This window comes from Phacochoerus africanus, chromosome 6, assembly GCF_016906955.1.
Source record: "Phacochoerus africanus isolate WHEZ1 chromosome 6, ROS_Pafr_v1, whole genome shotgun sequence".
NCBI lineage: Eukaryota > Metazoa > Chordata > Mammalia > Artiodactyla > Suidae > Phacochoerus > Phacochoerus africanus.
Window position 1 is genome coordinate 63,346,775 of NC_062549.1, and position 26,365 is coordinate 63,373,139.

Sequence of the window (26,365 nt, forward strand, 5' to 3'; positions counted from 1 at the left end):
TAGGCCTTTCTCCAGGCTTATGGTCACTCTGCATAGCTTGTGACAATGTAAGAGTGCAAGAATAAGAGTTCCATGGAAGGTTTCAACCTCAACCTTGCTAACGAGGCATGACTGTGCTGGTATTTCCAATAAGATGTCAAGATATAAGGACTTCATCCATGCTAAGGGGTTGGAGGTCACCCAACAAATGCAGAGACTGGAACCTTTTGAATGTAAGCTATAAAAATGCTTCCATTTTATAACAGTGCAGCACAGCTACAGATGTGCTATTATAATAAGCTATATGACAAAAAGAAGACACAGAAGAGGAACAAAAGTCTTGGTTAATGAGCTGACCGTACCAGCCAAAGGAAGATAAGGCACACACCTCTATTTCTGAGTTTGCAGTGTTTAATTGCTAAAATATTTGATAAAAAGATAAATTTTCAAATTGTGCACAGATGAAGGAAATGGGTGAGTGCCCTAGGGATTTAAAATTGGTCTAAATGGAGGTGTAAGGAAGTCAAGTCATTTTGTTTGAAGCATTTCTCTTCACTTCATTTTTTAAAGGTCTCTTTAGCTCATTAAAACATCTTTCTCTTTCTACTTGTTAAAGATTTCTTGGTTCTTTTGAGCTTACTAGTTTTTTCATCCAATGAGCAGAAATATCAGAAAAACTGGCAAGTGAAATAGTGATGAGATAAAACGTGGGAAGAGAGGAAACAAGAGAGCATTTCCATTAGGTGGAGCTTGGAACACTTCTCTTGGTACCATAAGCGACTGCTGGCTACAGCTAGGGACTCTCAGCCATCTTGGGGAAAGACCCCCAGGTCTGAGAAACTACCTCCTGGCCTGCCTCTTCATTTCCAATATCACTCCCCAGGGTGGGTGTCCGTTCATTAACAAACAAGCCAAGAAAACCTCCAAAACAAAAACAAAGAAAAACTCTAAATGTATGTTCTAATTCCAAAGGTAAAATATAATCAAAACCCATAACCTGTAAAATACAAGTAAAGAATGAAGAAAAATGAAAGAAAAACAACCTATAATTCAATCACCCAGAGACAATTATTTATTCACATTTTGGTATCTGACTATTTTTCAAAAATTTGTATCCATTGTGGATGTGTACATGTGCCTTCATTTTAAAAATACAGAACCATATTTAATGCTGTTTTCAGCATGCTCTTTCCCTTAACCACAATGAAAATTTTCCTCCATACAAGTCTTTTTAAAGAATGATTATGACTACACAATAATCGACATATGGATTTAGCATCTTTATTTAACCAGTATCCTATTCTTAGATATTGTTTTAGTCTGCGGGGGCTGCCCTAGCAAAATACAGCATATATTGTGTGGCTTTGACAACAGAAATTTATTTTCTCCCAGTTTTGGAGGCTGGAGCTTTGAGATCAGGGTGGCATGATAGACTTCTGGTGAGGGTCTCTTTTTGGCTTGTTGATGGGCACCTTCTCGCTGCAGCTTCATGGAAGGGAGGGACAGACAGAAACGAAGCTTTCTCTCTCTCTTTTTTTGGTATTTTTAGGGCCACACCTGTGGCATATGGAATTTCCCAGGCTAGGGGTCGAATCAGAGTTGTAGCTGCCAGGCTATGCCCCAGCCACAGCAACAAGGGATCAATGCTGCATCTGTGACCTACACCACAGCTCATGGCAAGCTGGATCCTTAGCCCACTGAGCAGGGCCAGGGATCGAACTTGAGTCCTCATGGATACTAGTCAGGTTCTTAACCCACTGAGCCTCGACAGGAACTCCAAGGTATCTCTTCTTAAATGGTAACTAATCCTATCATGAGGGCCTCATCCTCCTGACCTCATCTAAACCTAATTGTCTCCCAAAGGCTCCACCTCCAAGTATCATCACATTTGGAATTAGAGCTTCAACATATGAATTTGAGAGAGGCATAATTCAGTGCACAGCTGATATCTAAGTTGCCCTCTGTTTGTTCTTCTATAATAATGTGATAAAGATCCTTGGACACATATCTCTGTGAAAATAAAAATCTCTTTCTTTGGCATAAATTCATAGACTTGTTGGATGAGGAGTTCCCATTGCGGCTCAGCAGAAATGAATACGACTAGCATCCATGAGGACACAGGTTCAATCCCTGGCCCTGCTCAGTGGGTTAAGGATTTGGTGTTCCTGTGAGCTATGGTGTAGGACAGCAGCTGCAGCTCCGATTCAACCACTAGCCTGGGAACCTCCCTATGCTGCAGGTGCAGCCCTTAAAAAAAAAAAAGAATTGTTGGATGATGAGATATGTGTTCTTGGATTTTTTTTCTTTTCCTCAAATTAATTTAGGATAACCAAATTATAGCCTCTGTTCATTCAAATTTAGCCCAGGTTACAAATAATTATTCAGTGTAATAATTACGTGAGTACAGGAAAAAAAAAAAAGATAATTTTTTGGTCTTTTTTTTTTTAAGGGCCGCACCTGAAGCACATGGAAGTTCCCAGGCTAGGGGTCGTATCAGAGCTGCAGTTGCCGGCCTACACCTCAGCCACAGCAATGCCAGATCCGAGCTGTGTCTTTGACCTACACCGCATCTCACCTCAATGCCTGATCCTTAAGCTACTGAGTGAGGCCTAGGGACCGAAGCCACATCCTCGTGGAGACTAGTTTGTAACCTGCTGAGCCACCATGGGAACTCCAAAAAAAATTTACTTTTTGCTCTCAAGGAGGTGACAGTCTGGACCAAAAGATGAAGGAGGAGATGGGTCAAGAAAACTACCAAGGAGAGTTGAAGCACACTTACTTCCTTCTGCCCTCTGCAGAGCCAGTTCACCTCAGCAGGATGCATGGTTTTAAAATTTGTTATACATATTGCCAATCTGCCTTCTAGAAAGCCTCTAATGTCCTGCCAGCAGGAAAGAGAGTCCATTTCCCTAAGTGTCAGGTCAGTTTTGAAAATTTATTGGACTGAACTTGACTGTCAATTGCTCCCATCACTGCTCTTCTCTAAAACTGTTAGTAATCAATTTGCTGGCTCAGTGCCTAGTACTATTTCAAATGACAAAAGACATATCCCTCAGCAGTTAGAGAAAGATGATAAAATGCATTCATTCTCCACAAATACCCTGTTCTGAGGTACAACGAAGATGTGAAAATTTAAAAATATTTAGGATTTTCCATGGTGGCATAATGGGATCGGCGGCATCTCGGCAATGCCACGATACGGGTCCAATCCCCATCCCAGCACAGTGGGTTAAAGGATCCAGTGTTGCCATGGCTGCAGCATAGGTTGCAACTGTGGGTCAGATCTGATCCCTGGCCGGGGAACTCCATATGCCACCGGATGGTCAAAAAAGAAAAACAAAAACAAAAACAAAAACAAGTATTTCTTGCCTACAGTTTAATTTCAGAATTATCCAGTAGAGGGGAAAAACCACTGATGCAACCAGAAGTTTAATTTTTTTTAATCTAAAACGTGGTTTGCTTTAATGGAGAAGGGGAAGGATTGATTTTCTAGAGATGTTAAGTGAAACTAAATCTTAAACAATTTTGTGGAAGTGATTTTGACATCTCCAGTATTAAGAAAAGAAAAAAAGAGTAACATTTCTTTGGTGCTAAAGCTCTCAAATCTAGACTATATCTCTGAATAGTAAGGATTTTTTTTTTTTTCGGAATGATAACCTGTGACTTGGTAATAAAGGGAAGAGAAAGTAATATACTTACTGCGGGTTGAGTATTATGCTAAATTCTTTCCTTTGTATTATCTCCGAAAATTGCTTTTCTTTCTTACAACTGCCTTATATAGTAGGGTTATCAAATTTCGCACACAAAAAAATGGACGCCTAGTTAATCTGAATTTCAGATAAACATCAAATAAAATTTTAAGTATGTCTCATGCAATATTCGGGACAAACTTATACTAGTTATTATTCACCTGAAATTCAAATTTTACTTGGCATCCTATATTTTATTTGGCGACCATAGGTAGGTATAGTGATTCACATTTTACTTTCCATATCATGAAAATGAAATGGCAGGGAAGAAATCAAATAAAGTTGCCACTGTTTGTCTCAAAAGATCTGGATTCTCACAAATTAAGGCGTTAGCTCTCCTCCAACATTCAGTTCAAAATCTTATGGCATTTTGGCTTGCTTTCTTTAGCTTCACTTTGATTTAAGTTTTTTCCAAAATGATACATTCACTGTTTTCCATTTCTAAGCCAAGGCACACATTAAATGGAGAAATAGCTATACAACTGGCATTGAAATATTAATTCGTTTAAAGATTGATTTTCCTGGCCATAACCACTCACTCATATTTAATTTACGGAACCGCGGGTACACACACAAAAAAATACAAAGCGGACAGTGACACACGATATCCTCAAGTAAGATGATGAAATATGGCCATTACACTAAGACAAGAAGGCAGAGCAAAGAAAAGGGCAGGAAGCTAATTGGGAGCAGAAAAGGTGAAACTCTATCTCTTGAGGGAAAGGTACTTAGAACCTGCATAAAGGAAAGAAGAAAGAAGTATCACTTCCGAGGCATAAGATGCAAAAATCATGATCAGGTAGAAGGTGAAGATTGACTTGAATCTGCCCAAGTGAATGGATCCAGGGACAATACCTGCATAGGGGAGGCTCTAACAAATCACAGCCAAGCCTTTTAGCCTCTTCCCACAACTGACAGGGAGAGAAAGCTGGTTTGGAATGGTCCATGACCCAATGTCCTATGGTAGGCTTGGGAAATCCTACCATTTTTTGGTTCTCCTTAAGAGCGCTTGTTCAGCTGATTCTGGGTTGGAAAACATGACCGTGACCTGGAGCCTTTGCCTCTTGGGAAGGGAGGGAGGAGAGAAAGGAAGCGAGGGAGGGAACAAGGAAGGCAGAAAAAGAAAAAGAAAAAAAAAATCAATTCTAATTGAAAGACAATGAGCCAAAAAGACAAAAGGAAAACCCTAGGAAAATGAAATTTATTAGAAAATATAATGGTTAAAGGACATAGTGGAAAAGATACCCAGTCTTCTAGTCTGTATGCTGAAGGCAACGTTCAGAGGCTCTGAAGCATTCAAGAGGAAGAAAGGAATTAAAGAAAAATGGAGTCCACACGCTCTCTCTCTCCCTTCCTTCTTTCCTTTCCTCCCCCCTACCCTCCCCCTCTTTCCTCCTTCCCTTCCTCCTTCCTTTCTTCCCTCTTCCCTCCCTTCCCCCCCCCCATTTTCTTCCCTTCTCACTAAAATTGCCACCTGACATCACCTACTCCTGAGTTCTCCTTGGTATAAAACAACTGTGCAGGGGCAAAGGAGGAGTGTTTAAGCCCTAGGTCTCAAAGTTTCTTTTACCCATCAACTAAAATGAAATCTATGGGAGGACATTTATAAGGACTTAGGCAGATAGAAAATTAAGAGGTAATTTATATTTTTTTCAAAGAAAATATGTTTTGATGGGAAAACCCCAGCCAGTCTATAAACCAAGCCTGTAAGTGTTTACTTGTTAAAGAAATGTATTTAGTAATAAATCCAATTGCATATTTTCAGCCAAAGAGATCCGAGATATTGGAATGTCCCCCCCCCTTTTTTATAATGATTTTTATTTTTTCCATGATAGCTGATTTACAGTGTTCTGTCAATTTATCCTCTATATTTTAAAAGAATAATAAATTAGATGGTTTTATGACTGGCATTGCCAAAAAAATTTCATTCTAGGGAATGGGAAAGCAAGGGCCATTCTTCCTAGAGCTTCCACAAGAGTGTCAAGAACAACCAAGGGTTGACTTCTTCCTTATGGGTCCAGTTGACATCATGGGCATGCAGCATTTGAGGGTAACATCAAAAGGAGTCCAAAAGTAATTGGAGAGACTATTCCATCCCTTTCTAAATCTTAGGCATTATTCCACGTAAGAGATATATCAGGTGAGAAACCTGGACACCAATACCTATCATACATTTCGAGTCCTACATTGCTGTTCTAGCCATAATCCTTTTCCTAAACTTTGACAATTTTTAATCTACTAAACTGCAGGAAAAAAATGATCTGTACTTAGGACTTGGCCAATTTACTCCCATCTCTGAACTTCTATTTTTTTTATTTGTAAAAAAGGAAAAAAAAAAACCCCAAGATAATAATAATACCTTATAGATTTGTTGTCATAATGAATAGTTTCTTAACTGAGTGGAAACTTTTGAATATTAAAGCACAGAAGCCATAATGCATGAAAACCTCTGACCACCACTGGTGGTCTATGATAAGCATTCAATAAGTGAGAGTTATTGATAAATGATGGTTATGGAGGAAAACCACATTATCCAAGTCAAGGTCAGAGTAGGTCACAGGAACAGTCCATGGAGGTGCTTGGCCTTCTGAGTGAGGCCACCAGGACAACTGTTTTCAAAACAAAATGCCTATCACAGGATAAAAGATGGTAAGAAACCTGCCACTGTGTCAATGGAATCAGTGGGTAAAACACTACTTATCGCACCAGTAGGCATCACAGCTGATGGGGCCCTGGGCACCTCTTTAAAAATCTGCTCCTTTTTGTCCCCTCCCTTGCCTTCCCCTTCTCTTTCTAGACTGAACTTGCTCATGAGTCTACAGAATGAAACAAATATGATGAATGATTAGCAGCCATCATTAAATAAAGCAAATTTAAAAGCATAGTTGAGGAGTTCCCACCGTGGTGCAATGGGATCGGTGACATCTTGGGAGCACTGGGACACAAGGAAGGTTCAATCCCTGGCCTGGCACAGTGGGTTAAAGATCCGGTGTTGCCACAGCTTTGGATTAGGTTGCAACTTTGGCTCAGATCTGATCCCTGGCCCGGGAACTCCACATGCTGCAGGTCAGCAAAAAAACAAGCAAACAAACAAACAAAAAACCCCAAAAAACAAAAAAACAGTGTAGCTGAGCACATATTTAGAATAATATAAGTGAAATATACATAAACAATCTATTAGGATGATAAAAGTCAAGTGAATTAAATTCTTAAATAAGCCCCTCAGTCACCCAGTGTTTGGCCTTTGCATATGATGTTCCCCCATCAGGACCATGGCCTGTCATCCTTCTTTGCCTGGTTGGTGCCTATTTGTCCTTCAGGTTACATCATAAATGCAACCTCCTCTTAAAGGCCTCTTGTGAAACTATGAATAACTGAGGCTTCCCCTCATCTAAGCTCCTGTACACTCTTTATCAGAGACCTCATCAAACGTTACTCGAGTTGCCTGTTGATATAGCCAACTCTTTAGTATAGAAAAGTAGAGAGCCTGATACATGTAGGCAGTGGTGTGGTCATTAGAGCTGTTCCTGGCTCTCTGCCTCCAGGGCTCACGGTGAGATGACACGTCCACTTGTGACTGTGCTGAGCGGGGCCATGTGCTCTGGCCAATGAGTGGCACGTAGAAGACAAGGGTACCACTCCTGGTTCAGAGCAATCAGCTGCCAGTACAAGAGCCTATGCAGCATTCTTTCCCTCTGCCATGGGGACCAGCAACTTCCCATACAGCAGCTGCTCCATCCTTCAGGATCCTGGAGTGAAGATGATGCTGAGCAGAGCCCCTGGCTGACCACAATGTACATACAGCAAGATCAAGAAACAAATCCTTGTCCTTGCAGACAATCCTGAGATTTTGGCATTGTTTCTTACTAATATAACTTAACCCATCCTGATACATGAAGTCTGTAGTATTGATGAATAAATAAAGACGGGCTAGCACTCTAGCCATTTGCTTACACAGTCTTGAGAGGCCTTCAAATCCACTGCCTCTCAGGAGAGCCCATACTTTATATTTAGCTCTTCTTAAAATCTCCAGAGACGACTAAGAATACAACTGGATGTTTAATAATGTCTCAGTTAGGAAATTCTTCTCTGCTTCTAACCAGGGAGGTGACCTACGGAGAGTTTTTGGAAATATGGAAGGTCCTCTGTGATTTCACGAGGCTATTGGTTCTGATACACTATGGCCAAGCCACTGATAACTCAGCTCAGTGTGAGGCCAGGGGTCAACACTGCTGAGGTAGGCAGACCCCACTGCTTTTCCCACACATTTCCTTTAGTTTCTGCTCTTACTCAACACACATGCGCACATACACACATTCACAAATGTGCACACATGCACACTCACACACACATACCTCTTTCCCTATAGTTCAAAATACACAGAGCCTGCATAATAACAAGACCACATTCCCCATGTCAATTCATGATTACCTCTCATTATCTGTGTCTTTAGATAAGTCATTTATCATGTCCATGAATTGGCTTCTTTGGGAGTTACAATGAAACCCAAAAGAGAGAAATATGAGAAACAAAGTCAAACTTCAAAGTACTAGCCACAGCCTGTGGCTTGTGATTTGAAGGGAGCCAGAAGGCATAACCGCCCCCAAATTGCCAACATGTCTTTGTATTGGTGTGTCTGAGATGCCTTTATGAAATTTAAGTTATATGGAGATGGATTAAAATTAATTAGTTATTGCCCGAAATTATCTGACAGCTATACTAAGGTCCTGAGACAAGAGGACACAGGATAAAAATGTCTGGATGGTATAGAGGTGCTTTCTTTTTTTTTTTTTGTCTTTTTTGTTGTTGTTGCTATTTCTTGGGCCGCTCCCGTGGCATATGGAGGTTCCAAGGCTAGGGGTTGAATTGGAGCTGTAGCCACCAGCCTACGCCAGAGCCACAGCAACGCGGGATCCGAGCCGCGTCTGCAACCTACACCACAGCTCACGGCAACGCCGGATCGTTAACCCACTGAGCAAGGGCAGGGACCGAACCCGCAACCTCATGGTTCCTAGTCGGATTCGTTAACCACTGCGCCACGACGGGAACTCCTAGAGGTGCTTTCATAGACACTATGGCCAGGTAAGAGCAGACTGAAGTCCATGGACACTCGGGAGCCGGGTTACTGACAGGGCAAGATGCAGCAAAGTCAAAAGCTCCATTTCATGGCTTCATCCAGGGTCAGTGCAGCTATTTCCCGGGGCTGAGCATCCATTGGAACTATAAGAGGCATCACTGAGACCCTTCTGGTTAAAAAGTAGCTTACTCAACTGTCCCACTGTCCTGGAACAGAGCCATACTTGACAAGATAACTGAGAGACCAAAAGAATCTGATTCTTTATTTAGGAAGGCTATTCAAATTCCAAACAATGAAAACAATAATTTGGGAGCCCTTCTTTTGACCTGACTGAATGCAAACAAAAATTGAAAGTTTTTCCGTTTGCTTTATATTGGAAGTGATGGAGACAGACGAAGGAGATTTTTCTTTTTCTTTTCTTTCCTCTTTCAGTAAGAAAAAAAAATATTCCCATTTCTGCTCTCGTAGACATTTTTTAATGGAAAAAGTTAAACTCAAACCACTGGCTGCTTGATGAAAATATGTAAAGAGGCAGTAAATAAAGTCAGTACTCAGAGGGGGCGATGCCATCCTAAGGTAAACAACACGTTCCTTTTTTCTGCGCCTGCCTTTTTTTATTAGCTGTTCTTAACAACCTGGCGGGGCGTATATATCCGAGTTAGGCTACTGGTGTCTGCAAGGTAGAAAGGCGATCCTGGGAGAGAGTTTGATTTCTCAGATCTCTTATGTCACCAAGCCTGCCAATAAAAATAGGAGCAGGATAAGAATAACCACAGGCCAGATTCTTATTCTTTAAACTATGCCAGACTTTCGGAAACACTTTGCTTCCATTTTTATGCAACACAAAGGCAGAAGGACATTACCAGTGAAGTCCAAAGGTGGCAACTGGGAAGACCATGTGAGCCCGTGTCACTGATGTAAAACAAGTCTGCACTTGCTCCTCCGCTGAAGGGAGGGAGAAAAGGGCAGATGCAGGAAGGTCCTGAAATCAAAGCCTGAGAAGTAATCACTCTCTCCACTCTCTTAAAAAGGGTGAAATGTCTGAATAATTAACTCTGGTGGAAAAAAGCTTGTGGGGAGTCTAGAGGCTTGTTCCAACCCTTGATAAGAAAAGCATTAACTCTAAGATAATGCACCAGAAAATGGCATTCCCCCAAATCAATGGCAACTTCCCGCCTGTACTCGACTATTGATTCTTCGTTGTACCAGGATAAGTCCTTCTGGATGAGCTCAGCAAATTAGAACAAAATGCTAGATTCACCTCTACTAACACTTAGCTGTTTCTTCTACAGCTACCCTGTTGAACGGATATACTTTCCAAGGAAAGGAGAATGAAGCAGAATAGGTTGCCCAAATACGACTTTATATAGGAAGCCACATTTCTTCCTACCATCGGGGCTGGAAATCTTTCATTTGCCCACCAGGCCTCCTCTTCACCTTTCCCCTCTGGCTCTGGGCCATGGAAGGCTGAATGAAATGGATCACAGCGATAGGCTCCATGCTCTGCAGCTTCCTTTGGGGACTGGCCATCTTTGGGGTTGGGGCACGTGGGCAGGAGACGGGCTGCAGTGGGCTGTGGAGTCACAGTGGCCTGACTTCAGCCTTCACCCAGGAATATTCTCTACACTATCCTCTCTGTCTGGGTTCTGGTTCTCCTCAAATCTTTAAGTCTTGGAATGAGAACGGAGCCCTATTATACCCACTTCCTGGGTCCCCTCTCACCCTCCTCTACCTAAGGGTCCATTTGTTACATGCCCTCTCCAATCACCCTAATTTGAGTGTGTCGGGTGGTCTGGGTCTTACTGGTTGACACGCTGATAGATAGTTTATTTGAAAGTTAAAAACTGTATTTCCCAAGCCACATCTTGATAATCTGGAAAATGGGAGAAAATTAACCCTGAACAGGAAAAATATTAGCCCATATTCATGTCCTATCTTTCTTAGAAGATGTGTCATTTTTAGTTCTTAAGCGCTGGACAGCTTCTCTATGGGGCATATAATGTTGTGTGATGGCCAATGTGCTTGTGCACTGTGCTTGCAGGAGTGGGGTCAGGTTTTCTGATTCTTCCCAGCTTGTATTGCTGACTCATCACGCCTCCTCTGGTTCCATTTTGTCTTCTTTGAAACAGAGCTAAAAAAATCAAACCCGAGCAACCAAACCAAACCAAACCAAAAAGTGATGCTTGAAGATCAATGACCAGGTATGACAGGAGATGAGAAATGTAGGGACAATTAGGAGTTTCCTTCAGAACATAAAGGGCACCCACCATATTTTTTATCATGCATGAGACAATGAAAAGACAGGTCATGTTTATTTTTCTAACTCACGGAGTATTCATCACAGGAGCCTGTACAGATGGACACAAAAGGGGATAGTAAAAAGCAAAAAGAAAAACAAAAAGAAAAAACACAACTATGAAATCCTGTGCCTATTTTCATGAGGAGAAACCCAGAGCCATGACACTAATTGGTAACGGACCTCTCCCCGGGGGGTCGGGATGAAGCACTAATCCCCATGCCTGATTTCACAGTCACCTTAAAGGAAAGGCATTGTATTCAACTTGGGTAACTTGTGGACTATACTTATTTTTTACTTTTTAAAAAAGTTGTGATTGGGGGTTTGAAACCAATACTTCGAGCCAAAACCCTGGATACACTTCCATCTATTATTGAGCTATCAGATAAGGGCTACTTCTTATTTTTAACTGTGACAACGCAGGACTTTAGCTGGTGAGAGAAGGATCAGAGTCTTCACAAGTCTCTTAGGCTCATTTTGACTGAGCACACACTCATTGCTCAGCTCAGGCAGGATGCTTATGCAATGTTTCAGCAGTTCTCTTTTGGATGCTCCAGAATCCAAACCACTGTGTGACCTTTTCTCTAAACAGAAGTTCTCAACCTGACCCCTTCTCTTTCTGTTTCCAGGAGGCTCAGCATCCAGCTGCCAGTCCCGTGTCCTCTCAATGCCCTGCCCCTTGACCAGCCTAGCTCTCCCTCAGCTTCCTTCAGTGGAGTCTGGCTGTCTGTCTTCCCGTTTTGCCTTGGCTGTGGAAGGTCCTCCTTGGGGAGTCTCTGTCAAACATCCCTCTCTCCCCAGCCAAACCTGCTTTTGGGTCCTTCCAACTGGGGACCGGTGCTCTAAAGGTGGACTTTCCACCCCAGTTGTCCAGCCAAATCCCCAAAGTACATCCCAGTCAGGAACTGAGCCCCTGTCTTGTTCTTTTGAGTCCATGTCTGCCTGGGTCATCTGCGTATCACCTCAGGTCTTTAACGACAGCCTCTCTGCATTCCCATTTCTGCCACTGAAGAGGCCTGGGTGCCATTATCTGCTGCCAGCAATCCTGGTAGCAAACATCTCACTCTCATGCTCCATACACCAGACAAAACAACCCTGATGACATATGCGAGATCCCTCCTTACACCGCCTACTGGCACTCGTGGGTGCTCTAGCCTACTTGGCTTTATTTCTTCCCTCCACCCTCATACAAACTCAGTTATAGTGGGTTCTCACTGTCGACTGAGCCACCTACCACCACCACACGCACTGTTACAGCAGGTAAGAGGGACCTGCCAGTCATGCCCATCTTTACAGAAACTAGAACAACTTACCAGTAAGATTTATTTCTTCACAGATACAGTGTCTTAGAGGTTCTTAGTCCTTTCTTCCCTGCTGTCCACTAGTAAGACCTAGCTTAAATACATTCCAACACTGCATTTTACTCTGTCTTTGTATTCTATGGGAAAAACTGGATTGGACCCTGGGTGGGAATTCTTTGATGAGGTTGGTCAAGGGTCGATGGGTCCTACCTATAAAATCTAGTGAGGAAATCAGGTGGGACATTAATAATATTAGAAGGTTGGAGAACAGACTTGTGGTTGCCAAGGGGCGGGGGAAATGGGATGGACTAGAGTCTGGCACTCCCAAGCTGTTGCATTTGGAGTGGATAAGCAATGAGATCCTGCTGTATAGCACAGGGAAACTATATCTAGTCACTTGTGATGGGACATAATGGAGGATAATGTGAGAAAAAGAATGTATATATTTGTGTGTGTGTGTGTGTGTGTGTGTGTGTGTGTCTGTGTCTGTGTCTGTGTGTGACTGGGTTACTCTGCTGTTCAGTAGAAAATTGACAAACATTGTAAACCAAATATAATGGAAAAAATAAAAATCATTTAGAAATTAAAAAGAAGAAGATTGTGTGCAACAGAGAGGATCATCTAAAGGGATAGGTTCCTGGGATAAGAAATCTTTAACTGAACCACTTTTTTAGTAGCAAATAGCTAGAGCTTCAGTCCCACAGATGATTAGATAAAGGACAGACCAAGGAATTGAAAAAAATATGTCAAAGGGATTCACTGATGTGGAAAGAAAGAGTCTTGTGCTAACTAAGATTTAGATCAATCTTGGTTTTGTTACCTCTTTTTTTGTTGTTGTGTTTTTAGGGCCGCACCTGCAGGATATGGAAGTTCCCAGGCTAGGGGTTGAATCAGAGCTGCAGCTGCCAACCTGTACCACAGCCACAGCCACACCAACACCAGATCCAAGCCTCGTCTGTGACCTATACCGCAGCCCATGGCAATGCCAGATCCTTAACCAACCCACCCGAGCAAGGTCATGGATTGAGCCCATATTCTCAAGGATACTAGTCGGGTTCATTACCACTGAGCTACAATAGGAACTCTGACTTTGTTACCTCTTATATCTTCAAATCTGGGGTCACTGCTAGATTCCTCAACTTTTTTATTTTTTGGTCACACCATGGCATGCAGAAGTTCCTGGCCCAGGGATAGAACCTGAGCCACAGCAGTGACAATGCCAGATCTTTAACCCACTGAGCCACAAGAGAACTCCTAGATTTCTCATCTTTAGACGCATCACTCAAAAAAGTAACTCTTGATTGATCTTGCAGCCTATTCCATATTTTGGGGTGCCAGGTCAGAGAATCCTTCTGAAGACTGGGGTCAATTCAAGGACATGATGCTCATCTTATCTATACCCTTAGTCCATGATTACTTAGCTGTTTCCCTCTCTCTCTCTCTCACACACACAAACACACACGCACATGCACACACACACACACACATCCAGTTTTCTCTGATTTTGGGAGAGAGAGCTGTATCAATAACTCCTTTCAGACTGTGGACTCATAGGAAATGTCTGGGGTAATACTACCACCTATTATCAGTTACCTGAAGTTGGATGATTTACTTGCTTTTCTGAACTTCACTTTCCTCATCTATAGAATGGGGACACTAACATAGCTCATTAAATGAGATAATGTTATGCTAAAATATTCTACAGACAATGAAGAATGAGCCCAATGTTAGTAGTCATTATTTCCATTCCACTTCGGTGATGCCTTACAACCTTTATATAAAAGGTTATTTGCTCAATAAATGTCATTGGCTAAATGACTGATCAAGTAATTTGGACCTGAACTCTCTCAATTAACTCTAGTAGCAAAGGTCTGTTTTTCATGGTCATTGACATTATCCAAGAATAGATTTTCGAGCTGGATGGTTGACGTGTGGGATGCTTACTCTCTGGCAGCTGTACATTGAGAATTCAAATGCGCACATCAGTCTTTGGCCTTGTTCTGGAAACTTATCTACTATATTTAAATTTTAAGCATAGAATCAAAGGCAATATTCTGCTTAGAATGACATTAATAGGATGATGTTTGGAAGCATTATCTACTCTTCATGAATAGCAAATTGCTCAACCCAGCGCTTCCTCCCTTAGCACAAACCATTTTCATGGGTAGTTTTCAGGGAGTCTGATGACATCATACCTTTTATTCCAGAACTACCCACATAAACCGTTTAACTACCTTGTACGGTCAGATATTTTTTGGCTCTTGTCAGTAGTGAATGCTGGAGCATGGCCCAGCTTTCTCCCTACCCTGACCTCAGGACCATAGCCCTCATCCTCTCAGATGCCAGAAGTACTGGCTGCCAGGAGCTCTCAGCTGAGACCCTTGCTAGGGATTGTCCAAGGCTGAAGAGAGTCATTTTGTCCAAGGTCATGTCTCTTTTCCAGGGACAGCCATACCCAAGGAGGGATCACAGTAGAGGTGAAAAGTCCTCTCATCTCAACTGTTGACAACTGTCCAGGTGACCTGTCAGGTGACATCACAATTCTCCTTCTTCCTCTGCCCAGTCCTGCTCTCCACACTCCCCCTAAGGTCACTTCCTAGTAAGTTAGTGCTTGCATATCACCATCTCAGAGATGCTTCACAGGAGCTGGGCCTTGATTCCCCCATCTCCTAACAGGAGGGAGTGCTCCTGGCATTCTTGCACAAGATGATGGCCAAACTTTCTCCATCTAACGGCATCATAACTGAGCTTAAAACTGTGCATAAAACATGCAGCGAGGGCCAGAAAAGGCCTTTAATCTCCATATCCTTCTCTCACTGGCCTTATGATGAAGGATTTATTGATATTCACATAAGAGCTCTCAACTGCTGCCCCAGCAGGATGAGAAGCAACCTTAAAAGCTTCCTTGGTAGAAGTGGAAGCCAGGGAAGTGGCTCCTTAATGTTCCCCATTGGCCCCGAGATGAGACCAGGTCATTGGGAGGAAGGACAGCCCAGATGAAGGGCAGTGTGGCTCTGAGAGATGGGATCACAGGTACAGACCTTCAAGATTCCCAACATTATCCCCTAAACCTGATGACCCAGGCCCCTCCCACTTCCTAAACATCTTCTAAGGGGCAACAACAACTCTGCCTCAGCACCTTCACCCAAGGCTGTTTCCATCAGGCTGAAGGGATTCATAACAGAGCACAACATTTAATAGCACCTTTCACTATTTTCCTAGCAGATTCTTGGCAGAAGCTGGCTCTTAAATTTGTTTGTTTTTTGTCTTTCTGCCTTTTCTAGGGCCGCTCCAGCAGCATATGGAGATTCCCAGGCTAGGGGTCTAAGCGGAGCTGTAGCCACTGGCCTACACCAGAGCCACAGCAACTCGGGATCCGAGCCGCGTCTGCAACCTAAACCACAGCTCACGGCAAAGCTGGATCCTTAACCCACTGAGCAAGGTCAGGGATTAAACCCACAACCTCATGGTTCCTAGTCGGATTCATTAACCACTGCACCATGACGGGAACTCCTGGCTCTTAAATTAAGCAAGTGCCACATGATGGTGCAACTTCTTCACATCATTTCTTTCCTCCAAGCATGGTAGGCTGAGACAGTGAGGGCCTGAGAAGCTCAGCCCTCCCCTTCCCTCTGAAGTTTAGGGAGCCTGAGGTTTCCAAACGGCCACCAGCAAAGTAATTGATGACATGCCCTATTTTCCAGGCTCCAGGGGCGAAGACACAAAAGGAAAACAAAACCAGACTTCTCCCTGAGACAAATGTGCAACCAGAGCACATAGAGACCATGATCATAATTTTAGGACAATACCAAGAGGAACAAGTATAGACTCTGTACTGCTGGCCCCATTTGTTGGGTGTTATTTGAGGATACACATTTCTGTCTGCATTCAGAAGCTCCTGTCTTGGTCCTCAAGGGGAGTCCCCTGGAAGATGACAAGCTGTAGGGTGGGGAAGCAATCGTGTTCATTGGAAATGACAGCAGTACTGAGTTCCTTCACCCTCAAAGGGGTGTGTTCATGACATCTGAACCTAAGGATGTCAACTTTTGTTTTGGTTCTATGTACCCACTGATGAGATCATGTTTTGATACAGCATCACGGTGAACTTACCACCAATAATAAAGGTCACAATGGAAGTTTGCCTAATGTTTTACTTTTTTTTTTTTTTTTAAGAGCCACACCTGTGGCATATAGAGGTTTCCAGGCTAGGGATTGAATTGGAGCTACAGCTGACAGCCTACACCACAGCCACAGCAATGCCAGATCCTTAACCCACTGAGTGAGACCAGGGATTGAACCTGCAACCTCACAGTTACTAGTCGGATTCGTTTCTGCTGTGCCACAACGGGAACCCCCAATGCTCTGCATTTTGCTAGGCATTTCAAACCCAAGTTCAGATGATCATTGTAGAAAAGTAGGAGGAAGTTCCATAAAAGCTACATAAAGGGACAGGTATTATGTAAAATACCACAGTTCCTATTACAGTATCAACATGCTGTTGGATGCAGAGCAGTGAGATGCTCGAAGCTGATGTTACTAGTAGATAATTTGGTCACTTAATTTACTCCCATTGCTATGAGATGTGCTTGCTTTTATGCAGCTGGTTAATCTCTTAAGTAATAAATGTAAGGAAAATTGTGATAATAATGTTTTTAATGTGCAACTAACTATGCCTATTACACAATGAAGTTTAGTTCTAATTTGAAATGTATTAGAGTGGTGGTCCTCAGACCTTAACATGCATCAGAAACAGCTGGAGGGCTTGTAAAAAGAAAACATGGATTGCCCAGCTCCAACTTGCGAGTTTCAGATATAGTAGTTCAGGTCTGGGGCTGAACATGTGCATCTTTAACAACTGCCAGGTGATGCTGCTGGTACAAGGACCACAATTTGAAAACTACAGCTTTAGAGGAGCTTATTTAAAGAATCTGCAGTATATACCTTCTTGTTTGACTCAAATGCTGCTTCCTGTTTTTAAAAAATCATTTTTATGTTTAAATAGACCAAATGTTGGAAAATTCCCCTAATTCATATATTGAAAGCTAGTCCTCAAAGTGATGCTATCTGGAGATGGGGCCTTTGGGAGGAGATTAAGTCATGAAGGTGAAGTCCTCACGAATGGGATTAGTGCCCTTATAAAAGAGACTCCTGAGAGCTCCTTTGCTCCTCCTGCCATGTGAAGAGGCAGTGAGAAGACAGGTATCTACGAACCAGGAGTGGGCACCCACCAGGCAGCAACACTTTTTAACTCAATGAATTTATTACATTTATAGTTGTAGAATGATTATCACAACCCAATTTTATAGTATTTCCATCCCAAACCCCCAGTCCATCCCCCCATTCCCCAACCTGTTTCCTTTGGAAACCATAAGTTTTTCAAAGTCTGTGGGTCAATATCTGTTCTGCAAAGAAGTTCATTGTGTCCTTCTTTTAGATTCCACATGTAAGTGACAGCCTATGACGTTGGTGTCTCACTGTCTAACTTCACTTAGCAAGATAATTTCTATGTCCATCCATGTTGCTGCAAATGCAATTATTTCTTTTTTTTAATGATTGAGTAATATTCCACTGTGTATATGTACCACATCTTCTTGATCCACTCCTCTGTCAATGGACAGTTAGACTGATTTCATGTCTTCGCTATTGCATACAGCGCTGCAATGAACACTGGAGTACATATATCTTTTGGGGTCATGGTTTTCTCTGGATAGATGCCCAGGAGTGGGATTGCTGGAGCAAATGGTAATTCCATTTTTAGTTTTCTGAGGAATCTCCATACTGTTTTCCACAGTGGTTGCACCAATTTACATTCCCAACAACAGTGTAATAGGTTCTCTTTTCTCTACACCCTCTCCAGCATTTATTGTTTGCAGACTTTTTGATGATGGCTATTCTGATTGGTGTAAGGTGGTACCTCATAGTAGTTTTGATTTGCACTTCTGTGATAATTAGTGATGTTAAATATCCTCTCATGAGTTTTTTAGCCATCTGTAACCAACACTTTTTTAAAAAATTAAAGTATGATTGACTTACAGTGTTAATTTCTGCTATACAGCAAAGATACTCATATATATATATATATATATATATATATATATATGAGTATCTGGTTCTCTAATAAGAAAGCAGAATCCAAGACCAGACTGCATTTCCTCGATGGCTATGCTTTCTTGCTCCCTAGTTTCCTTCTGCTCTCACCATCCAAGGCTCTGTCCACAATATCTTTCCCATCAGAATCCTACCCCTACTTGAAGGCTCAAGTCAAATACTGATTCTTGAAGTCAAGGAGTCTTAATCTCCAACCTAGCACACCCCCACCCCAGTCACATAACACACATCCACACACCACACATGTACACACACTGTGCACATATACACACACTACACACATTCACACACACACATATATACACACACCACTTACACACCACACATACACATATATCACATACAGACACACACTTCACAGATATCACAAACATAAACATACCCCACACCAACACATACACACATACCACACACACATCACATACATATACACATACCACACACATACATACATCTCACAGTAGACACACTACACATATACTGCATATACATACATACCACATATACACACACTATACATACATCACATTCAGGTACACACATATTACACAGAGCACACCACACACATACACATATACCACACACACGATACCACACATACATTACATGCATATGTGCAAAACATACACATACATGCCACACGCCGCACGAGTAAACATATCACACACATACATACACACCATACATCACACACATACCTCCAGTGGTTCCATAAAGTCTTTGAAATCATATTCCTTTTTTTTTTTTGGCTTTTGTACCTTGAGGGCTGCACAGCATAGTGGCACATGGAGGTTCCCAGGCTAGGGGTTGAATTGGAGCTACAGCTGCTGGTCTGCGCCACAGCCACAGCCAGGCAGGATCCGAGTCGTGTCTGTGACCTACACCACAGCTCACAGCAGCGCCAGATCCTTAACCCACTGAGCAAGGGCAGGGATCGAACCCGCAATCTCATGGTTCCTAGTCGGATTCGTTAACCACTGCGCCACGACGGGAACTCCATAAATTATATTCTTAATGGGAGCTTTATTTTTCTTGAGAAAGGTCTAGAGCCTTTATCAGGCTCCAAGAGACTCATGTTTTCCTTAATTCCCAAAAGTGAAGTCACCTCTCCCCCAGGAACATCCTAGACAGCTCTCAGGCCACCTAACACATGAGTTCAGGTTATTCCTGCTTTCTCTCTGCTGGATCATAAACCCCTTCAGGGCAGGATCCATGTCTGATTTGCCGCTGGGTTCTTGCCAAAGCACTTAGCACAGAGAAAGCCTTTAATAAATATTTACTGAAGGAAGGAAAGAATAAAGGAAGGAAAGTAGGAAGGGAAACTTCAAAAAACCACCAGATTTATCCCTGGTTCCCTGACAAGGTTACACCAAACTGCCTCCGATAGATGACTCTGCAAGTGCCAGCTACTACATCACTTTAGAAAAATCACTTTCTCAGTATGGTTCACTGGCTCCAGCCTATGACTACAGTTCAGCCAATCTGGAGTGTATCTTTGTCACTAATTTGATATGTCACCTTGTACAGCTAATACTCAATTTGCATGAGGTCTTAGAAAATACAAAGCGGACGGAAAGAATTAAGCAATTAGAACAAAGAAATGGTTGGAGTGATTTGGCTGTCTGTGTTAAACAATGACCAAAGTTCTGGCAGTGATGCATTCAGGGATTATGAAAATACTGATGCGTCAAAAATCAGTTCTAGGAAATCTATCAGATGAGCTGAATTACTCAAGAATAGGGAAAGTACACCAGGCCAAAAAAAAAAAAGAGTATGTGGGAATGTTCTGTGCCTTTGTTACTTAAAGGAACCTTTTCCTCTGAACATAAGATCTTTGCATGAATTAATTAAAGGACACAGCCAATACTGATTGAGAAAACTCCTTTTTTTGAAATGCTCACTGGTTAGGTTACTTGATTAACTTTTAAAATTTGTCATAGCCTCATAATCATGTGCTTATGGGAAAACTCATCACTCTCTAAGTAAATACCATACTTACTTGAATATTTGCTTCCAACATTTTTTTTTTTTTTTTTTTGCTTTTTAGGGCTGCATCTGTGGCACATGGAAGTTTCCAGGCTAGGGATTGAATCAGAGCTGTAGTCACTGGCCTACACCACAGCCACAGCAACACCAGATCTGAGCCGAGCCTCATCTGTGACCTACACCACAGCTCACACAACACCAGATACTTTAACCCACTGAGCAAGGCCAGGGATCAAACCTGCGTCCTCATGGATACTAGTCGGGTTCATTACCACTGAGCCACAGCCAGAACTCCTAGGTGTCCTTGTTTTTAGAGGACAAATATCCCTTAAGAACCTGAAACATTGGAGTTCCCATTGTGGCTCAGTGGGTTAAGAACCCAACATAGTGTCTTTGAGGATGTGAGTTCAATCCCTGGTATTGCTCAGTGGGTTAAGGATCTGGCATCGCCATAAGTCATAGATGATGGCGCTGGGATCCAGCGTTGCTGTGGGTGCAGCTCTGATTCAACCTCTAGCCCTGGGAAAGTCCATATGTCGCAGATGCCATAAAAAGAAAAAAAAAAAAAAAAACGCCTGAAACACAGAGTTCAGTAAGTTAAACAAATAAGATATTCATTTATTTTATTTTAAAAGCTTGTCTTTTATCTTTTTTTATGAGAAAATATGGAAACACAGATGCTATAAACTTTCCATTAATAACAGACACTACCACTACTTATTAACCTGACTCATTTTGATAATGTAACATATTATACATAGTATTTTTTTTTTTGTCTTTTTGCTATTTCTTTGGGCTGCTCCTGCGGCATATGGAGGTTCCCAGGCTAGGGGTCGAATCGGAGCTGTAGCCACCGGCCTACGCCAGAGCCACAGCAACGCAGGATCCAAGCTGCGTCTGCAACCTACACCACAGCTCACGGCAACGCCAGATGGTTAACCCACTGAGCAAGGGCAGGGACTGAACCCGCAACCTCAGGGTTCCTAGTCGAATTCGTTAACCACTGCGCCACGACGGGAAATCCATACTTAGTATTTTTAAAGAAATACATTTACCAATGGCTCAAAGTCATAAATTAGCATCTAATACCACTTATTTTGTTATATCTGACAAGATTTGAAAACATTCTTTTTTTTTAATGTCTATATAGAAGTCACCACCTTCTAGAACATTTTGATCTAATTTTTCCACACACATTAAAAAACATTGTTATTTAAAAACTACTGCTACGTGATGGATTTATTTTTGGTCTTTAGAATGATTGCTTAAGGCAGCTTTCTCTTTAAAATGCAGGAATACATAAGTGGAACAAATCCTTACAATATATAAATCCTGTTTTATTTCTCAGTACTCCAGGGGGCTTACAGTAGGGGAGACAAAAAGAAACACACATCTCTATGAGCGAACAAATGTGGATTTGTCACACATGCAAACTCGCCCATTTGACTCTAAAAGCCAGTCTTCTTCCAGGCCACCTTATGCAAAGTAAAGGGCTTTGCATGCCTGAAAGAGGATATTTTAAGAAATGACCTTTGCAGAAAAAACAAACAAAAATTAATTTAGGCCTCAAGTACTTCCATATCTTTTAATAGTTCATAATTGAGTTACGCTGCAATTATGCCTCTTCCTCTCATAAGGGTAAGAGATGACACAGAAATACACATTTTTTTTTTTTTTTTTTGCTTTAGGGCCGCACTCGTGGCATATGGAAGTTCCCAGGCTGTAGCTGCTCTGATTCGGAGCCGCAGCAACACAGGATCCGAGCTGCGTCTGTGACCTACACCACAGTTCATGGCAACTCCAGATCCTTAAGCCACTGAGCCAGGCTGGGTAACGAACCTGCATCCTCATGGTTCCTAGTCAGATTCATTTCCACTGTGCCATGACAGGAACTCCCAGAAATGCACCCATTTAACACTACATTTCTATTTTCTTTCCCAATGTGTCTATTATTTCGTCCTCAGGATAAACATCCTCTATTATGTTGGGAGTAAAGGATGATTTGAATGCAAGTTTTCCTATTGTTCAGCAAAAGGGGGGAAAAACAGAATATTGAACTGTAACCAGAGAGGCACATCTGGGGCAAATCCAGACCTGGGAGAGTTTGCTCGTTTCTAGGTAAGCAGAGTTGATGTTTCCCATACACAGGGGTGAGAAATCCCTCCCCCGGTCCTCTGTTTCTCTCTGCTTCTCCTTTCTCTCTTCTCTGGGGATTTTCAGTCCAAACTGAAACCCTGTGACTACTGTGAGAAGCAGGCTTCCTCCGATAAGGTTAAACTGCCTAAATTTTAAGTCCTTCTGAGATTATTTCTGGAATCTTAGGAAATGCTTATATATTCCGGAGCCAGGGTCCAATCCGAGGCAGAATGAGTGACATTTTTGTACAGTGAGTTGTTGCTTTTTTTAGAACAGAGAGCTTGCCCTCTGTCTGGCTGTAGGGTGGACGTGCAGGTTGATGGACAGTAGGATTTATGCTCCTTGTGTGACATGGTCTCTCAACAAGTCCCAGAGAACCTTGTCCAAGGGCACCGGAGGGACAAGCCTTTGCATGAACAAGGGTACTGTCAGACAGGGCAAGAGGAGTTACAACAGTGCTTTGGGGAAGGGATACTCTGGCACCAAAGGACTGGTCTCTGCTTTGTGCAGAGAGCAGATACCAATGGGTAGAAAAGGAGTTTGGGGAGTTCCCGTCGTGGCTCAGTGGTTAATGAATCCGACTAGGAACCATGAGGTGGCGGGTTCGGTCCCTGCCCTTGCTCAGTGGATTGAGGATCCAGCACTGCCGTGAGCCGTGGTGTAGGTCACAGACTCAGCTTGGATCTGGTGTGGCTGTGGCTCTTGCTTAGGCCAGCGGCTACAGCTTCGATTCGACCCCTAGCCTGGGAACCTCCATATACCAGGGGAGCAGCTCAAGAAAAGGCAAAAAAGACAAAAAAAAAAGTAGGAAAGGAGTTTGGGGTTAGTAGGTACAAACTATCACATTTGCAACAGATAAGCAATGAAGTCCTACTGCACAGCACAGGCAACTAGATCCAATTTCTTGGGATAGAACATGATGGAAGATAGTACAAGAAAAAGAATGTATATATGTGTGTGCCTGGGTCGCTTTGCTGTACGGCAGACATTTGCAAAACATTGTATATCAACTATACTTCAGTTTTTAAAAAAAGGAAAAAAAGTGCTATGGGAAGAGAACCTCTCCAGCCCCTCCCACGGTCCCCAGTAAACACAGACATCCACCACCCTCACCCCCGCCCCACACCATCCACAGGCATGGCTGTCATTGAAGGTACTCGATTATTTTTCAGTTGTTCAAATTAGACTAGGCAGTTAATTATGGTGACCAAAAGAGGGCTGTCAGTGATAATGATATCATAATATTATGATACTCACAGTACTCTATTTTATTCATTATCAGAAGCAAGTTGCATAGTTTCACCATCAGCAAAAAGCTTGTAAACAAAATTCATGAGACTCATACCACCATCAGCGCTACTATTTGATTTAAGATTTATCAAAGACCCAGGCCTGTTCTTAGTTCACGACTTTTGAACAAAACCACGAATTAGGAAAACATCACTGTCTTTTAAAATCCAGTAAACAATACAGTATTAAGTGCCAATAACTCTCAACTTGGGAAAAAAACCTGGTATTATGGAATATAGTTTCAGAAATAAAACAGCTATTTGGAGTTCCCTTGTGGCACAGTGGGTTAAAGATCTGGTGTTGTCACTACAGCAGCTTAGGTCACTGCTATGGCATTGGTTTGACCCCTGGGCCCAGGGAACTTCCAAGTATTGCGGGAGTGGTCAAAAAAAGCCCAGAAAGCTGTTTTACGTAATTTCTTAGATTATGCACATGGGATCAGATGACGTGTATACGTGGGGAGCGTTTTGGTACCGACAAACCTAGAATTCAAGACTCACATGCATCTTTATCCCAAAATACAATCCGTGGATGTTGGCATGATGTTAGATGAGAGACGTGATTTACCGCTGGAGGCAAAGAACTTTCACACTAACTTTTCCAAATAATAGCAAACCTAAATAAATAGGACACGGGAAACTATCCGTTCTTCCCACAAGTCAGGCGCTGCTAGAATGGAATAGTGTTTCTTAAACTAGCTATGGTAAAAGGAACTGCTCCTTCCCACCCTAGCCCTTCATCGATTGATACTTTTGTCAAATACAATAAAAATCAATGAATGGAAAAATGAATTAAAAAAACCAAAGATGTACAAAACACCCCCATCCCCAACTTTTATAATTAGATTTGGCAGAAACATACAAACTATTATATGGAAAGCCTTACTCTCCATTTCTATACTGATCCCATCACAGAGCACTGACAAACAACTCGTTTTAGGAAGCCCCAAAATATAAGTTCAGGCTCTTTAGTCACGTGCTAATACGTGTTGCCATGAAAGTTCCCTGATGATCGGCTTTGAAAATCAAGAAACTTTCAGGCTCTCTGGATCTGTGGGCTTGAGAATTTTGAGGCTATCCAATGATTCATGAGCTGCTGTATTTGCCCTACAATGTGCGATTAACCTGTGACACCTGCAGAAGTTGAATATTATTGCAGCAATGAGGCAAACTCCTCATGCTGGAGTGAAAACTACCAGCTTCATTCACTGGAATACTTATAAGGCTCCCTAACTGCTGCGATTACAACTGATTAGCAATTGGAAGGAGTTTCCCATTGAGCAGTAAAATGGCATTAGTTCACATAGGCAAGACTTTTCTTTTTCCTGTAACTTCATTATTGCCTGTTATGAGAGGCTTTATGTCAACTGGTCACTTGTTCAAAGTGATAAAAGCTAGGAGACTTTATTTTTATTCTGTGAGAAAGTCAGTCTGCTGCCAGAGCTTGCTTTAGATTATTACAGGGACCAACAGGCACTGGGGGAAGACAAAGCCTTTTTTTTTTTTTTTTTGTCTTTTTAGGGCCACACCTGCAGCACATGGAGGTTCCCAGGCTAGGGGTCTAATCGGAGCTGTAGCTGCTGGCCACAGCCACAGCCACAGCGACACCAGATCTGAGCTGCATCTGTGAACTACACCACAGCTCACAGCAATGCTGGATCCATAACCCACTGAGTGAGGCCAGGGACCGAACCTGAAACCTCATGGTTCCTAGTCGGACTTGTCTCTGCTGTGCCATAACAGGAACTCCCAAAGTCTATTTTTTAAAACGTCAAGTTATATAAACACTTGATTCAAAAGGGAAACAGACTGAATGTTCCTTAGCCTGGGGGAGCTGAACCAGTCCGTCATATGAGAAGAGGCACTGAGCCGACATGGACACTCTTCATTGCCACAGCAAGTGGCACGCAGGGTCTGCCACGCAGCTTTCAAACAGGACACACACTAGGCTACCATCAAGATTCTGTCTTTGCATCCTGTTGTTATTTTCAGGATGATGGATCCAGAAGCTTTGGCAAATGTGAGAACCAACCACTCCCTTTTGATTTTTAAAATATGAGGGAATTTGTGAAATTGTTTGTAAAGAATCCTGTATCTGCTGCGTTAGAAGACACTTAACAGACGGTTCTGGATGCTTCGTGGTATCTGAATTAAATAATCACAGTTTCCTTTTATAGTTTTAATTTAAGGCAGTATAGTTATGCATTTGATGACACAGTGAAATAAAATGGTCACATGCAATTTGCAGGGAAAATTATCAAAAGTCCTGGCAAAATCTGAAAGCGGGTGCTTCTAGAAATGATGGCCCTAGCCAAGTTGGAACTGGTTTCTGTCCTAAGAAGGTTCAAGTCTAGTGGGGGTGACAGACAAACCAAGAATTAGAGAAATTGCTGAGTGCTAGGAGAGCTGTAGGCAGGTATGGGAAGCATGTAAAAGGCAGAAAG